The sequence below is a fragment of the Pelophylax lessonae genome, assembly GCF_965119305.1.
Source record: "Pelophylax lessonae genome assembly, chromosome: 2".
In the NCBI taxonomy this organism is placed as follows: domain Eukaryota; kingdom Metazoa; phylum Chordata; class Amphibia; order Anura; family Ranidae; genus Pelophylax; species Pelophylax lessonae.
Window position 1 is genome coordinate 564663080 of NC_138769.1, and position 18305 is coordinate 564681384.

Consider the following 18305-nt stretch of genomic DNA (forward strand, 5'->3'; position numbering starts at 1 on the left):
ACTATTCCTGACGCTAGGCAGATTAAAACTGAGTTGGGAGTGGTAATGCAGGGGGGGTATTGACCAGATGGGACAGCCCCCATGGGTGTGTATATGCTAAAGAGAAAGAGACAATATATTAGTCCATCAATTCTATAAATGATAGTCCAGACACAATTCCACTTCTTATGTGTAATTAAATTTGAGGAGAGATAGGGAGAAGTCCAGCACCGGGAAGTGATAGATAGTTTCTACATATGCTCCACCACGTGCTCAGGGGAAAGCTGTCCGCTTACCAGAGCTATTTGACCCTCACTCAAGAGTGGTCAAAAAGCTTATGTAGTGATAAATCCATATGATCAGCAGCAATCAATATCGATCAGCAGCACTCAGTTAGCAGCAGACAGCCAGCTCCGGACAGAGATGCCTTAGGCACGTCACGACGCACGGAAGCACGCCCACGCCGCGGCCATCTTCATTATCCATGTTTGTACTCTCCTGCTGACATGCGAGTTATCTACCTTTTTACGTTTATTAAACATTACATACTACACCATTGGAGTCCTCTTCTCTTTTGGAGGTATTTTTGATCTATCAAGCCGATCACTATTGGGGAGTTTCGGAGGTGTCGTTTTATCAATTCATAAATATGGGGCATGATCTCTGTCCGGAGGTGGCTGTCTGCTGCTGCTGATCGATCTTGATTTCTGCTGATCGTATGGATTTATCATCACTACATACGCTTTTTGACCACTCTTGAGCGAGCGTCAAATAGCTCTGGTAAGCGGACAGCTTTCCCCTGAGCACATGGTGGAGCATATGTGGAAACGATCACTTCCCGGTTCTGGACTCCTCCCCATCTCTCCTCAAATTTATTTACACATAAGAAGTGGAATTGTGTCTGGACTATCATTTATAGAATTGATGGACTGATAGATTGTCTCCTTTTCTATTCCTTACACAGTATCCTCTTTTCCTGAACACCTATCATTCAATTTTGGGCTCATTGGGTATACGTGGCGCTGTACTCTTTGTTGTTACATACTGAATCAGAGCATGATCCCTTCCCTTCAGAGACTGGGCCTCAGTATTCCAACATAACTCCAAACACACCTCCAAGACAACCACCGCCTTGCTAAAAGGAGCTGAGTGTAAAGGTGATGAACTGTCCAAGCATGTCTCCAGACCTAAACCCTAGCATTTGTGGGGCATCCTCAAAACGTTAGGTGGAGGAGCGCAAGGTCTTTAACATCCATCAGCTCAGTGATGTCATCATGGAGGAGTGGAAGGAAGAGGACTCCAGTGGCAACCTGTGAAGCTCTGGTGAACTCCATGCCCAAGAGGGTTAAGGCAGTGCTGGAAAATAATGGTGGCCACACAAAATATTGACACTTTAGGCCCAATTTGGGCATTTCCACTTAGGGGTGCACTCACTTCTGTTGCCAGCAGTTTAGACAACAGCAAATTTACACTGTTACACAAGCTGTACACTCACTACTTTACATTGTAGCAAAGTGTCATTTCTTCAGTGTTGTCACATAAAAAATGTATGATAAAATATTTACAAAAATGCGAGGGGTGTACTCACTTTTGTGAGATACTCTATACACACACACACAACTGCTTACCCATTGTAAAAATGGTATCCTTAAAGCGGAGTTCCACCCTATTTTTGAACTTTGCAGTTTCCGTTAGATGAAAACATTCTGAAAAAGAATTGGATAGGTTTTTTTTTTTTGTTTCACTTACCTGATTTTTTCTGAAAATGAACTTGCCTTCCTTCCACTTCCTCCCTCTGCGGCCGTGGCCCCCCGACGTCCCTTCCTTCTTTGCATTGACTCCTGGGAGATGAGCGTCATAAATCCCAGGAGTCAATGCGCCTGCACCAGTGTCCCTCGTCACTTCCGGTGCAGGCGCGTCATTCTCTGCCGATGGATTAAAACAGCTTCTGGGCATGCGCAGAACCCGATGCGGGATGACGCGCCTGTACCGGAAGCGATGAGCAGGGCATTCTGGGACTCTGACATCCAGGAAGAGGACACGATGAGGGACGCTGCGGCTTCAGCTGCCCACACCTGAAATGGCAGCGCTGGACAAGACATTTTCAAGGTAAGTTTTTCTTCTTATAGGTAAGCTAAGCAGGGGAAAGGTCAGAGGCTATCGTTGCTTAGATGCACTAGCCCCGACTGTCCTAGGGGTATTTTATGTAAAAAAAAAAAAAAAAAAAAAATATTTAAGGGTGGAACTCCGCTTTAAATATAGAGTAAACTGGCTTTACGACACAGATCAGTAAGGGGCTAATTGGTGGGCACGGAGACCAAAACGGCTGCATTTTTTTTTCTTTTCCCAATTTATCTGCAGTACTTAGTCTTTAGGTTTTGCAGATTTTTTTTTCACACAACAGGTAAATAGTCTGTGCACTTCTGATATGGTACAAATTATCAAAGCTGTGCATCTACTTGTTAGTAGAGCTGCACGATTCTGGATAAAATGAGAATCATGATTTTTTTTGCTTCGTCTTTGCTTCGGCTCTCTCACGATTCTCAGGGTAACATCTTTTACATTATACAAAAAATTGGACTAACTTTGCGGTTGATTTATTTTTTTAAACTCATTAAAAAAGTATTTTTTTTCCCCAAAAAAACTGCGTTTGAAAGACTTCTGCGGAAATACAGTGTGACATAAGAGTTGCATCGATCGCCATTTTTTCTCTAGGGTCTCTGCTAAAGAGAGATATATATATTTTCTATACACTGTATCGATCTACATAATGTTTGGGGGTTCTAAGTAATTTTCTAGCTAAAAATACTGATTTTAAACTTGTAAGCAACAAGTGTCAGAAAAAGGCTTAGTCTTTAACCAGTTCTGGACCGGAAGGTTTTTTGCTATTTGGCACTGCGTTACTTTAATGGGAAAAACTGCGCAGTCCTGTGACACTATACTGAAATAAACTTGATGTCCTTTTATTCCCCACAAATCGAGCTCTCTTTTGGTGGTATTTGATCACCTCTGCGATTTTTATTTTTTTGCGCTATAAACAAAAAAAAAAAAAAAAAAGCGACAAACCTGAAATAAAAAAAAATAATAAATATTGTTCACATGCTGCTATACAACATTCCAAAAAACAAAAAAAAAAAAAATTGTTCATCCTTTTAGGCCAATTTGTATTCTGCTACATAAGTTTGGTTAAAAAAAAAAAAAAAAAAGAAAACCCGCTGTAAGCTTATTTTGATTGGTTTGTGTAACAGCTATTGCGTCTACAAACTAGGGGAAACATTTACGTAATATTTACTTTTTTTTTTACTAGTAATGGCGGCGATTTGTGATTTTTAGCGAGACTGCGACATTGCGGCGGACAGACAGATCGGACCCCCGACATTGATACTTTTGGGGGGACCAGTGAAATTACTACAATAATCAGTGCTAGAAATATGCAGGGCAGGGGTTAACCTAGGGGTGATCAAAGGGTTAATTGTGAGCCTAGGGGGGTTTTTCTAACTGTGGGGGGAGGGACTTGTGAAATGATCATAGACACCTGTGAGCCTATATAAAAAAAGGATCAGAGGCGCTCTGATCATTCCAGAGAGAACAACAGTCAGCTGTATTTAGAACAGCTGACCGTCCTCTGAGCGGGGAGTGATCACGGGTGCTCAGCAGAAATCGTGACCACCAGTATCGTGGATCGGCTACCCTGCTATCTAATGGGGGCAGGAGCACGGCGGCGCCGTGTGCTCACCCTCCAACACCACTCCTGCGAACCGACGTACCCCTATGTCGATTCACGCAGCCGAGCTAGCCTGCCGCAGTAAAACTGCAGCGCACGGTCGGCAAGTGGCTAGGAGGATAAATTACCCTTGCATACAGACAAGTTAATTCCTGTGATCTAAAAACAAAATGATACATTGCAAAGCATTGTGTTTATAGTTATCTAGCAGCCTTAAAGAGGTTGCAAACCCCCCTAATGACTCGTGCCTATAGGTAAGCCTATAATAAGGCTTACCTATAGGTACTGAAAATATCTCCTACACTTGCACCGTTTGGGAGATATTTACATTGCATGCAGTTGATGACGTCATCGGCACATGCGCTCTGAAGGAACGGCCACCCCTGTCGTTCCTTCAGAGCCCTGTGCTGTGAACAGCGGCTCCCGTGCGCATACGCAGGAGTGATGTCATTGCGCCTCCGGCCAATCAGTTGACCAGAGGATGAGAACCAGGAAGAAGGATGGCCGAAAATGTCTGAGGTATTACAGGTGAGCGGGCGGGCACTGTGGGGGCTTCGTTCTAAGGTAATTATTTCATAATGAGCTAGTATGCGATGCATACTAGCTCATTATGCCTTTGTCTTTCAGGTTTTTCTTTTAATTTTTTTTCCCTGAGGTTTACAACCTCTTTAATCACTTAAGCCCTGGAAGATTTTACCCCCTTCCTGACCAAGGCCTATTTGCGATTCGGCACTGCGTGAATTTAAAGGACAATTGCGCGGTCGTGCGACGCTGTACCCAAATTAAATTGATGTCCTCTTTTTCCCCACAAACAGAGCTTTCTTTTGGTGGTATTTGATCACCTGTGCGATTTTTTGATCATGTGCCATAAACAAAAAAAGGAGCGACAATTTTGCAAAAAACAATATTTTTCACATTTTTTTTATATGAAATTACCCAAAAAAAAAAAATGTAAAAATCAAACAAACATTTTTAACATTTTAGGCCAATTTGTTTTCTGCTACCTATGTTTGGAAAAAAAAAAAATTGCAAAAAGCGTATTTTGATTGGTTTGCGCAAAAGTTATTGCGTTAACTAAGGGAAAGATTTTTTGTAATTTTTATTGTTTTTTTAATGAGTAATGGCGGCGATCTGCGATTTTTTTTTGCGGGACTGCGACATTGCGGCGGACAGATCGGACCCCCGACATTTCTGGGGGTACCAGTGACATTACGACAGTAATCAGTGCTATACATATGCACTGTCACTGTAAAAATGACACTGGGAGGGTAGGGGTTAATTTTATTGGAGAGGGAGGGGTTAAGTGTGTCCCTAGGGGAGTTTCTTACTGAGCAGGGATGTGACTGTCTGTAACAGCACAGATCAACGGTCCTACATAGCAGGACCATATGATCTGTGCTTTTACACAGGGAAGAATGACAGGCGGCTTTGTTTACATTAGCCGCTTGCCTTTCTCCCTCTCCACCCGACGATCGCGAGTGAGCGGCGGACATCGGGTCCGCCGGTCACACGCACGGGCTTCTTAAGGAACGAGCGGGTGCTGGAGCGCGCCTCCGGCAGCGCGCGCTCGCCCCCTATTGGCTCCCAGGCAAGTAACGTACCGGTACGTCACTTTGCCTGGGAGGGGCTGACCGCCGCCGTATATAGTCGGGCGGTTGTCAGCAAGTGGTTAACAATGTTGATAAACATTTGCTGGAGTCTTTTTTTTTTTTTTTTTTTTTGACAGCTGTGAGTGAGCAGAGAACAGCTCTGTAAGAATCGAGGACATGCTGTTTAAGATCAAGAGGGGGGGTTGAATTAAGATTTTTAACGATTAATTGTGCAGCTTTTCCTGTTAGTAAACTGAAAAATGCACTGTGGGAAGTCACAGGACAATCTTCTATAAAATAACTTTAAAAGTATCATTCAGGATACCAAAATGCATTGTAAACCCACATCTGGGCCCCTGTTGGAAGCCGCTGGTTATTTTAGCACGTCCGCACAGCACAGATTGCCATCTTGTGTGGCACAGTGTCCCCCTTCTACAGGTTCCTATTCATTTTCATTTCACATGGAATTCTATAGCAAAATGCCACAAGATTCTGGGACCCCCTCTGGTGAAATATTTATTTAACAGATTTCTTCATAATAACGCATAGCAAGATGACCATCTCCATTTGTCCGTATACTACCCCGATTATCAAACAGTATTTTATTCCAAGGTATAAAAGCACAAAACCTGAATTTACATGTCAGCTAATCCTCCCTTAGTGACATCAGAATACACGTTTGAGAAGATTAGGATGAAAGTTTATCTGAAAAGATCTTTTGTAATCTGCATGGGAAACTGCTAAATGAAAAGGGGGAATAAAGGGTAAGAGGAATTGTTAGGTAGATACCCTGCTGCAGGCACTAAGCCCTTTTCATAAAGTGGAACTTAAAAACGACAGGGCAAACATCTATAGTTTAAGCCAGAAGTTTATCTGAGGACAAAGAAATGTGCACATTACGCAAATAACACATGCACTGAAAACAAATCTATGAGTCTATAGGTATATAAAATATACTCCTTATATAACCTTCTGAATAGTAGAATTAAACCCTGTAAAACCAGATGTGGATTAGCTGACAAAAAATGCAAATGTCCTACAACTTCAATAAAGTACAGTAGGCAATCTAACCCTCTGTGTGATATTTCTTTAAATTGGTTACATCATTTCCATCAGATTACTTCACATATTAGGACACCATAGCTCATAACCATCTTTCCATTAGTACCCAATTTTGTTTGTTTTTTGTTGTGGGACTACAGATGCTAGGTGGCAACTAAGGACAATTCAATCATAAAACAATTTTCACAAACCATTGTTGCACAAATGTTCATGAAGGCATTGAGCACACTAGCATGATGTGCCCATACAGGCAAGGCAAAAAGAAGAAAAAACTGTTGGCCTATAAAAAAGGTACAATTGTTTTTTCTTGCTGTCCTTATGTCAGGCTCATGCAGGTCCAAAAATGCCAGTAAACATTTTTTATTTATAGAAACATTTAGGTTTAACATGAACATCTGTAAAAAGAATTTGTTAAATACGGTAGGTCGAAAAAGCCATCTCCACCTTCAGCAACAGGTTACACCCATATTTAGGGTGTAACATGTACAGTAGCTAAGTGGTTCGCACTTCTGCCTAGCAGCACTAGGGTTGTCAGTTCGAATCCCAACAGTGGCACTACATGAAGTTTGCATGTTCTCCCCGTGTGGGTTTCCTCCAGGTACTCCTCTTTCCTCCCACACTCCAAAGACATGCTGGTAGGTTAATTGGCTGCTATCTAAACTGGCCCTAGTATGTGCATGTATGAATGTGAATTAGGGACCTAAGATTGTAAGCTCCTAATCTATTTACATTTTTATATCGGCAGGTCAAGCCCATGCCACTGCTTAAAAATGGCAGTTTTGGCCAGATTTTGCAGGAATAAGGCACACAAATGATGCAGATCTGTGCTGGGTTTATGTTAGAGGTCAGTAGCCCAATCCTCCCGAGGGGATCAGTGTATGAAGGGCGCTGCGAGGCGCACATCTCACGATACTGTCCAGGTCAGGACAGACAAAGGCACGAGCCTGTGAGGATGTAGCAGCTGGGAGCTACAGGAAAAAAAAAAAAAAAGTCAAAATGGCAAAAGGTACAGCGTTTCGTGCATGAGCACTGGGACTGTGTGTTTGATGTTCTGGAGGACCAAGGCATTAGGCCTGAGCAGTGAAGCTGCAAAGAGAGCCACAAGGCTAAATTCTATGTTTTGTTGCATTGATGTTGAGAACCCAATATGGGACCCTATTCAAGTGTGAACTTTTTGCTTTGTTTAAAATAAAAGTAGGCAGAAAAAGCCCTAAAACATACTGTTGGCGTGGAGTAAATTCACTATTTGGCGCTACAAATGAGCTTCAAAATTCCTCATATGTACAGGTGCATCTCAAAAAATTAGAATATCGAAAAGTTAATTTCAGTAATTCAATTCAAAAAGTGAAACTCATATTTTATATAGATGCGTTACACACAGGATCAATAGAGAAAAGGGTTTTTAATAAAGAAAATGTTGGTTTACTGAAAAGTATGTCCATGTACAGCTCATCTGCATTGTTGGGCCTGGTGTCTCATCTTCCTCATGACAATACCCCACAGATTCTCTATGGGGTTTAGGTCAGACGAGTTTGCTGGCTAATCAAACACAGCGATACCGTGATCATTAAACCAGGTATTGGTACGTTTGGCAGCATGGGCAGGTCCCAGGTTCTGCTGAAAAATGAAATCAGCATCTCCATGAAGCTGGTCAGCAGAGGGAAGCATGAAGTGCTCTACAATTTCCTTCCTGGTAGAGGGCTGCGCTGAACTTAAAACATAGTGGACCAACACTAGCAGATGACATGGCTCCCCAAATCATCACTGACTGAATTGAGTGAATTGAATTACTGAAATGATTAACTTTTTGATAATATTCTAATTTTATGAAGGGTGTGTAAGAACCAAATAGAATGAAACTCAACATCTGTGGATTCCAAGTAACATTGCGAGACATTTGCTTATGGCACCAAATTCGATAGATCCAATCAGTCCTCAAGGATAACTAAACAAATACATTTTCTTCCATATGACGTAATAGAATCACAGGTAAAAATGTTAGGGTTTCTGCACTCCCACACGGTCTCATGTGTTTCCGATACAGAATACAAGCAACCTTGCTGACACGCATTGCCCAGGCATGCCATGTCAGGAAGCTGGTCCAGGCACAGCAGCTGAATGCAAAACTGCAGCTTTATAAAACGGTCAGATGCAAACTCCCGAGATAAGTCCAGGAGGTGGCATGCACCTCATTGGACTCAACTCCTAAAAAACCTGCACGTTTTACAAAGAAGAGGAATTCCTAGCGATCATATTTAAGGGACAGATCCCACCCACACTGTAGTTATGTTTGAGCCTTTGGTCCTGCTTGCTAAAGACTGAGGCATGATGGGTTATCCAAGGATGGCCTACAGTTCGCTAGTGTGACAGTATCTAAACTCCTGTGTCCATCAATGGATTCGAAGAAAATTAATTTATGGCGAGTACACAAATCTGATGATTCTTTTTCTCATCTAGTGAACACAAGAGCTAAAGTGGTTGTAAAGGCTGAAGGTTCTTACCTTCACACATTCTATGCATGAAGGTAAAAAACCTTCATGGTGCAGCTCACTCTCAGCCCCCCTAATACTTGCCTAAGCGATCTCGATCCAGTGATGTGCATGAGACCTGAGGGTCTCCCTCCTAAATGGCTGAGATGCAGCAGTGGGAGCCAATCGCAATCACAGCCAGTGAGGCGGGAGCCGCACTGTCTCTTTTGGATGCAGAGAGACGGCTCGGGAGAGTGCACGCATGAATGCCGTCCCCCAAATGCATGCTTGCTATGGGGCACTCAGCAAGGGGTAGGGGCCCAGAGCGCCAGCGGGGGACCCAGAAGAGGAGGATCAGGGCTGCTCTGTGCAAAACCGCTGCACAGAGCAGGCAAGTATGACTTTTTTTATACTACAGCAGGTCGGCTCTGTTATGCAAAACGATCTACCTGTACGTCTTTTCGTGTAGCAGATAGAGTGGGGGGTGCACGGGGCACCCAAGGAGGAGCAAATCAGCTGGTCCGACAGATGCGATGTCCCCTGGGCACCCACGATCGCTCCCCATGAGACAGAATGGCGGTCTGATGATGTAAACACGGCACACCGCTGTTCTGTCAGTGATGAACACAGGGATTCTGTGTTCTTCCTATTTAGGATCACAGGTCTCTGATTAACAGTAAATAAATCCCCCAACACAGTTTATTGCCCCTGGCGTTAACCCCTTCCCTGCCAGTGTCAGTACAGTAAGTGCATATTTTTAGCACTGATTACTGCCTGCCACTGGTCCCCTCAAAAGTGTCAGATGTCCGATCTGTCACCCTGCAATGTCGCAGTCCTGCTAAAAATCGCTGATTGCCGCCATTACTAGTAAAAAAAAAAAAAAAAAAAAAAAAAAAGACAAATCTTTCCCCTAGTTTGTGGACGCGATAACTTTTGCGTAAACCAATAAACCAATCAATATACACTTATTGGGATTTTTTTAACCAAAAATATGTAGCCGAATACATATTGGCCTAAGTTGATGAAAACAGTTTATTTTTTTTTATTGGGAATGTTTTTTAGCAGAAAGTAAAAAAAAATGGATTTTTGTCTGTCTTACCGTAAAAGCTTTTTCTCTGAAGTTTATTGGCGGACACAGCTCCTTATCTTCTTTGACCCTTGGATTATGCTGTTCTTCAAAGGAGTAAGACACTAGGCAGAAAAAAATTTACTATGCCCATAGAGCAGTCCTACGGGGTATACTCCCACTTTCTGCTATAGGACTTCAGGTTTTGTAACAAGCAGTGTCAGAATAAAAAAACAATTTAACAGAGGGGTGGGTGCAGCGTCTCCATGAAAATCAGAGAAAAGGATTTTACGGTATGACAAATCCAGTTTTCTCTTTCGTTCATTGACGGACACAGCTCCATATCTTCTTTGACATTACGGACATCCCAAAAGCAGTGACAACATGAGGGGTAGGAAAAAACACAGCAATAAACAAACAGATTTCCCAAAAGAGCTAAATTTAGCCAACCAGGTAAACCAGGACCTCAATCAGGAAGAACTGGAGCTCACTTACCAAGAAAAACTACACCTCTAAGAGGCAGGAGCCACTGCAACAGCAGCCTGCTAAACTTTGGGTGGAACGCAGCATCCGCAGATGCTAGTAAATACACCTTTTAAAACTTTGTGTACAGACAACCAGGTGGCCGCCGTGCAAACCTGTAACACTGACGCCTGATGACGGAAGGCACAAGAAGCCCTAAGCGCCCTTGTAGAATGCACCTTAACAGGAAAAGGAGGAACTTGACCCTTAATGGAATAGGCCTGCACCACCGCCTGCCTGATCCCTGTGGAAATGGTCACCGCAGATGCAGCTTACCCCTTAGGAGATCCATCCGGAAGGACAAACAAGGAATCAGATTTTCAGGGGGGGGGGGGGGGGCTCTGTTGCCGCCAGGGGAACCCTGATTGCCAAACCACATCCAGGGAATGTAAAGAGATTTCTTTAGGATGTTTTGGCTTAGGACACAAGGAATGTAACACAATGTCTTCATTTAAATGGAAATCTGAGACGATCTTCGGACTGACAGGGACGAAGCACCACTTTGTCCCTGTGAACCACCAGGTAGGGTGACCGACAGGACAACGCAGCCAGCTCAGACACCCTGTGCGCAGAAGTGATAGCCACCAAGAAGGCCACCTTCTGTGGCCGGGTAGGCAGAGGAAGCTCACAAATATTTTCAAAAGGCGGTTTTTGAAGAACCGAGAGAACTAGGTTGAGGTCCCATGGAGGCAACCTCCTGAATAAAGTGTTGACTAAGGAATTGGAGGCCAACAGACGTTGCAAAAAGATTGCCAAGGCAGAAATCTGACCCTTGTTGGTGCCCAGGGCCAAATGCTCATCTATACCTTGTTGTAGCAACTCCAGCATACAGGACACAGAAAAGGAACGGGGAGAAATTCCCCCCCCCCCCAGAGCCTCACACAGAGTAATATACGTCCTCCACACTCGAGGATACATTTTCCTCAAACTAGATTTCCTAGCTTTTAACAGTCTAGGAATTACCGAAACCGACAACCCCATGTCCTTCTGTGCCTGGCTTTCAATAGCCAGGCCGTTAAAGCCAACCACCGTAAAAGCAGGATGGAAGATCGGCCCTTAAGACAAAAAGATCCTCTCTGAGAGGGAGTCTCCAAGGGGCATTGGCTACCAGCCTTACTAGGCCTGCATACCAAGACCAACAAAGCCAGTCTGTGGCCACCAGAATCCCTTCTGCCTCGATTTTGCGTAGAAGTCTCGGCAGAAGTTGTAATGGAGGAAAGGCGTATAAGAGATGATACTGGCCCCAAGGAGCCACGAGAGCATCTGAGGCATCGGCCAGAGGATCCTGAGACCTTGCCACAAACCTTTGAACCTTCCGGTTGAGACGAGGGGCCTACAGGTTCACGTCGGGAGTCCCCCACCAGAGACACAGTTAAAATACTTCCGGGTGAAGAGACCATTCACCCTCATCAAACGTCTGTTGACTGAGGTAGTCCGCCTGCCAATTTCCCACTGGAATGTGCACAGCGGAGAGAGGGCTGGAACAAAAAGTTCTGCCCACCTTAGAATGCCGCCCACTTCTCTAGCCGCTAGGGCTCTTTTGGTGCCCCCTTGATGACTGACTGATCTATGCCACGGCTGCGGCATTGTCTAACTGAATCCTTACCGGGCACCCCTGCAGACGATCCGTCCACGGGACAGGCAAAACCTGATCGCCCGAATCTCCAAGATATCAATTGGCAGACTAGACTCCTCCCCGAGTCCAAACCCCCTGAGCCTAATCTGTGCCTAAGACATCTCCCCACCCGGACAGGCTGGCATCTGTGGAAACCATTGTCTAGTACAGGGGAAGAAAGGACTTTCCCTGTCAAAGCTCAGGGAAACAAAGCCACAATATTAAGGATTCCCTTGTACCCGGCGCAACAGGATCAGATTGTCCAAAGATTGTGGATTCTTGACCCATTTGGCAAGAATCTCTTTTTGCAAGGGCCTGGTATGGAACTAAGCAAATGGAACTGCCTAGTAGGTGGAGACCATCAAGCCCAGCACTTGCATGCCAGTCCTGAGAGTTTACCAACTGTTGGATAACAGGAGCCGAGTCGAATTCTGCAACTTCAGGAGTTTTATCTCCGGAAACAAACAGCCGGGATGAGGCTGAATCCAGAATCAGGCCCAGGTAATCCAGTCTGTTGGACGGAGTCACAGCTGATTTCTGAAAACTCTGTTTCCAGCAGAACTCTTGAAGAGTTCGTACAGTGATATCTAATCCTCGCCTTCTAAAGACAGAGACTCTGCTCGCAGAAGAAGATCATCCAGGAAAAGCGATTCCCCTCTGCCTGGGCAAGGCCAAACACAGGGCTAAAACTTTTGTGAACACCCGAGGAGCTGAGGCGAGACCAAAGGGTAATGCCACAAATTTATAATGCTCCTCACCCATGGCAAAGCGAAGAAAATGCTGGTGTCCGACATATATTGGTAAGCGTCATTAATATCGATAGAAGCCAGAGAATCCCCCTGATGAAGGGATGCCACTACTGTGTAAATGGACTCCATCCCAAACTTCTGTACCCGCGCAAGCGGTTCAGGGCCTTGAGGTCCAAGATTGGACGGACCTTGCCTTCCTTTCTTCCTGGGAACAGTAAACAGGTTGACTAAAACCCCCGAAAACGTTCTGACTCTGGAACCGGTACAATTACTCCTTGCGAGAGTAGATCCTGTACCGCCCAAAAAGGCCCTACAGCAGATCCGGGGACAGACGAAAGTTGGAAGGAAAAAAACCTTCCTAGCCAGAGGCAAGGACCGAAACTCGATCTTGTAACCGGACCGAATCAATTTGTGGACCCATTTGTCTTGAATGAAAGAGGTCCACGGGTTTGGGAAAAAACAAAGACGTCCCCCAACCCCAGGTACGGGTAGGGGCACCCTGTCAGGCAGAAGAGGACTTGTCTGCGGGACCAGCGGGACCCGCTTTTGGCTTACCAATTACTTATTTGGGTACAGCGCGGCACGACCACGCAATTGTCAGTTAAAATAATGCAGTCCCGTATCGCAAAAAAATGGCCTGGTCATAAAGGGGGTAAAACCTTCTGGTCCTTAAGTGGTTAAGGTACGATCGAGACATCCAAAAGAAGCCCAAATGGGAGGGGGTGGGCAACACCGCAACAACCACTAGTAGGCCGAACGAAACAGAACTAGAGACGGCAACCAAAATTTTTGCCTGAAAACAGATCAAAGATGCCGAAAATTAATGGCCGCCACAGCACAGCGCAGGTGAAGTGTATATGAACCAACACACCTGGCGGGCGAGCGGCTGTATCTCCGCTGACAGGGAAGTGAAGGGCTCACTTCGTTACAGCCATTAGCGGCCACTCGCCCGCCTGGTGTGTTAGTTCATATACATAGTCACGTAGTAGTGACATCACTGAGAGGCGAGCTGCCTGCCAGAGGTGGGATTTTGAAAGGGAGGACCCAAGAGGAGAGGAGCAGAGATTTCGCCTGCCTGTGACATGGAGGAGCCAGCGTGCGGGAAGAAACAAGCACAATGTTAATCCCACAAGTAAGCACTAAGCAGATTGTCATTGTTAACTCTTGGGGGGGGGGGGGGGGGCGGTTGAGGCGGTATTTGTATTATGCAGCATGAGGGGGTTAATGTATTGCCACTGCTGGTCACTGATGCATTAGTGACCGACCAGTGGCAGGTAATTAACCCCTTTGTGCTGCATTAGTGCAACCAGTATCAGTGTCAGTGCAACCAATGTTAACACCGACACTGGTGACACTCATTACAAGAGTACTCAGTGAAAGGGCAGTTAATAGAATGGTCTGTTTATACATACAAAAAAACAGGACCAGGTAACAAGGGCATACGTTTTAATTTTTTTTTTTTTTTTTTTTGAGCATGAACAGTATAAGTCATGAAGTGGTGATAAATATAATAGGTTAAATGCTGGTTCAGGCAACAATGAATAGAAGTTTAATTTCCAATACCAGGGAAGGGGGCTTAAAAAAAAAAAAAAAAAAAAAAATTGTCTTGGTGTTTTGGTTTGTGACCAAGAAAATCACCATAAAGGCATAATGAAAAAATCATATATACATCTCCACAATGAATTTCAAATTATTTCTACTTTTTATTGAATGTCAAAAATACCTATTTGCATTGTTATTACAATGCTGAGGTTATAAAAATGAAAGTGCATGCTATGAGCACATACAGTATATTATTTCATTTAAATTCAACATACAAGTGATACCCCTTAGGTTGCGCGACATACTTAGGTTATACAAAACTTCTGTATGCTCTTTTAGCTTCTTCTAACTCATCAGCAGTAGTAGTCATGGATTTGTACAATTATAAAGCTTATTACACTTTTTTTTGCTATATTTTAATGTTTTATAGCTACTTTCATTCCTTCTGAATTATTTTGGTATTTCTTCCAGCAAAATAATATTGTTTTGTTTTGGTATACTGTCAAAATTAAATCAATATAAGTGGGTTTACTTGGTATGGCAGAATTTTTTTTTAAAATTACATATGTATGTATGACAAATTACTATGCATGTATGCATCTACAGTGCCTTGCAAAAGTATTCACCCCCTTGGCATTTTTCGTGTTTTGTTGCCTCACAACCTGGAATAAACATTGATTGTTTGGCAATTTGCATCATTTAATTTACAGAACATGCCCACAACTTTAATGAGGATTTTATTTAATTTTTTCTCATTGTGAAGCAAACAACAAATAGGACAAAATAACAGAAACAGTTAATGCGCATAACTATTCACCCCCCTAAAGTCAATACTTTGTAGAGCCACCTTTTGCGGCAATCACAGCTCCAAGTCGCTTTGGTAAGTCTCTGAGCTTGCCACATCTTACCACTGGAATTTTTGCCCAATCCTCCTTGCAAAACTGCTCCAGCTCCTTTAGGTTGGATGGTTTGCTCTTGTGAACAGCAATCTTTACGTTAGACCACAGATTTTCTATTGGATTGAGGTCTGGGCTTTGACTAGGCCATTCCAACACATTTACATGTTTTCCCTTTAACCACTAAAGTGTTGCTTTACCAGTGTGTTTGGGGTCATTGTCCTGCTGGAAGGTGAACCTCTGTCCTATCACACAGAGCGGTACAGGTTTTGCTCAAGAATTTCCCTGTATTTAGCACCATCCATCTTTCCCCCAACTTTGACTAATTTCCCAGTCCCGGCTGCTGAAAAACATCCCCACAGCATGATGCTGCCACCACCATGTTTCACTGTGGGGATGGTGTTCTTTGGGTGATGTGATGTGTTTTCTTTGATGGCCCGAAAAGTTAAACTTTAGTCTCATCAGACCAGAGCACCTTCCTCCATACATTGGCCACTCTGCCATAAAGCCAACTCTATGGAGCGTATGGCTTATTGTCCTCCTGTGTACAGATACTCCCGTCTCTGCAGCTCCTCCAGGGTTACCTTAGGTCTCTGTGCTGCCTCTCTGATTAATGCCCTCCTTTCCCAGTCCGTGAGTTTTGATGAGTGACAGTCTCTTGGCAGGTTTGCTGTTTGTGCCATGTTCTTTCCATTTGGTTATGATAGATTTGATGGTGCTCCTGGGGATCATCAAAGATTTGGATATTTTTTTAAAACCTAACTCTGACTTGTACTTCTCAACAACATTGTCCCTTACTTGTTTGGAGAGTTCCTTGGTCTTCATGGCAGTGTTTGGTTAGTGGTGCCTCTTGCTTAGGTGTTGCAGCCTCTGAGGCCTTTCAAAAAAAAAAAAAAAAAAAAAAAAAAAAAAAAAAAGGTGTGTATATGTAATGACAGATCATGTGACACTAAAGCCCCGTACACACGCACCGATTGCTGGCTGTAAATTTTCGGCCAACGTCCGATCGTTGGCTTGTTAGTATGATGCTTCCGACAACCGACTGACTTTTCGGCCGAACAAAATCTGGTGTGCATGCTATAAAATTTTTGTTGGCCGTCACCAGAACGGCCGATTGTTCGTCAGTCAGTACAGATTTCGGCCGACAAAAGTCAGATGAGCAAGACTGGGCATGCTCAGAGAAGAAAAAACACACGGAAAGTAAACCAGAACATGACATCACTTCTGCAGTTGGTTGTTGTTGGCCGACAAAATTTGTGTGCAGTCTAGAGCACATTCCAACCAACGCAACAACACTGGACAAAAGACGGCCGATCGATCGGCCAACAATCGGTGCGTGTGTACGGGGCTTTAGATTGCACATAGGTGGACATCATTTCACTAATTATGTGAATTCTGAAGGTAATAGGTTGCACCAGAGCTTTTTATGGGCTTCATAACAAAGGGGGTGAATACATACGCACATGCCAATTTTCTGTTTTCTATTTCTAAAAAATAGTTTTATGTATATATTTTTCTCATTTCACTTCACCAACTTAGACTACTGTGTTCTGATTCATCACATACAACTCAGATTAATAAAACATTGAACTTAAGGCTGTAATGTAACAAAATAGGTAAAAAGTCAAGGGTTGAACACTTTTGCAAGGCACTATATGCAACATGCTAAAGAACCCATTGCAAGACAAATATTAAATGTGCATTAGAGAACACTGGCCAGGATATATAGGGCAGAAGAACCCGTAGCAGGATTATTAAAATATGAATAGAAAACACCTGGCAGAATATTAAATGCAGAAGCACCCATAGCATAAATATTACATGAACACCATAAATTACCTACCAGGAGAACTATTATGAGAGATTGAGAACCCCAACGTGCAAGCATCCATGGCAGGATACATATAACAAAAACATTACAAATCCCCTGCCAGTATAACTATTACAGAAGCACCCATTTCAGGAAAAAAGTTATGAGCACATTAGAGGACCAATGGTGAGAGAAATACACTGTGGAAGTGCACACACAGCAAAGCAAAATATATTTGAATAAAACAGCATCACTAAATGTTGTTTATTTGTGATGTATTCAACATCTTCAGTTAGTTTATTTCTGTTGCTTTGGGATACAACTCCGCTCTGCCATGGTCCCTGAATCATGCAGCTTTGTGACTTATCCTAAAGGCAGAGGAAATAAACATTTGCTTGCGTACATAAATCCTCAGCCAAAATGAACAAAAAGGAGCATGGAAAGAAGAATCGGTTTCGTAGAAGTTGCAGGATAGATTGCACAAGTCAAATGTAACCCTTGTGAAGAAAAAGCATTGCTAAGCAATAATTGCATCTAAATGGGTCATGCGTTACCCAAGTATTATCAGAAAAAATGGATTATCATAGACAGGCATTTTCTAACTGGGAAATATGAGGAAAGAAAAAAAAACAAATCAGGATCTTTGTTTTCTTGTTATTCAACCTCATAATGTTGGGAAGGGGAGGGCAGACAAAGTAAAGCGTTAAACAGGTTGTATTCAGTGAGTTCAACAACTGCACACTTTAAAAAACATATGGCTTATCCATTTGATCGGACTGTTTTCAAATGCTAAGAGCACTTGGTCAGTGGTAATAGACTGCAAAATTTTCCAAACTTTTTCACAATGCTACAATTTACACAGCATAGTGCAATGTATATTCTTAAACAGTGCAATACATGCAAATGAGGCAGACTTTCAGACAAAGAAACTAAAGATCTCACACCCAGGAAATAAGTAAAATTGCATAAAATGCGTAAAAAAATTATTCTTGTGAATTTAGCTGCTGCAGATTAAAACAAGTTCTATATAATCAAAATACTTAGTACAAAAGTCTAATTTCATAAATAAATGGTGCGGCTATAAACCTTTATAGACAAAATATAGAGCATAACCATAACAGACATTCTATAGCGATACAAAATAAAATTAGGTCTAAGTAATCATAAACAGTGAATAAACATTGTATCCTCTGTTTGGAGCATACACTGGTTTTCTATATATATGCACAGCAGCGGCCATTTTTAGCCTCCCTATGCAAGCCATACATACCCAGTGATGGTTC

At 43.1% G+C, this 18305-nt stretch overlaps 1 protein-coding gene across 2 annotated transcripts in view; it reads right to left on the reverse strand.

Annotated features, from left to right (window-relative positions):
* The window catches only part of SARNP (SAP domain containing ribonucleoprotein), a 179355-nt gene that overhangs the window by 117269 nt on the left and 43781 nt on the right, over nucleotides 1-18305 (reverse strand). The gene's annotated exons all lie outside the window — the stretch shown is intronic.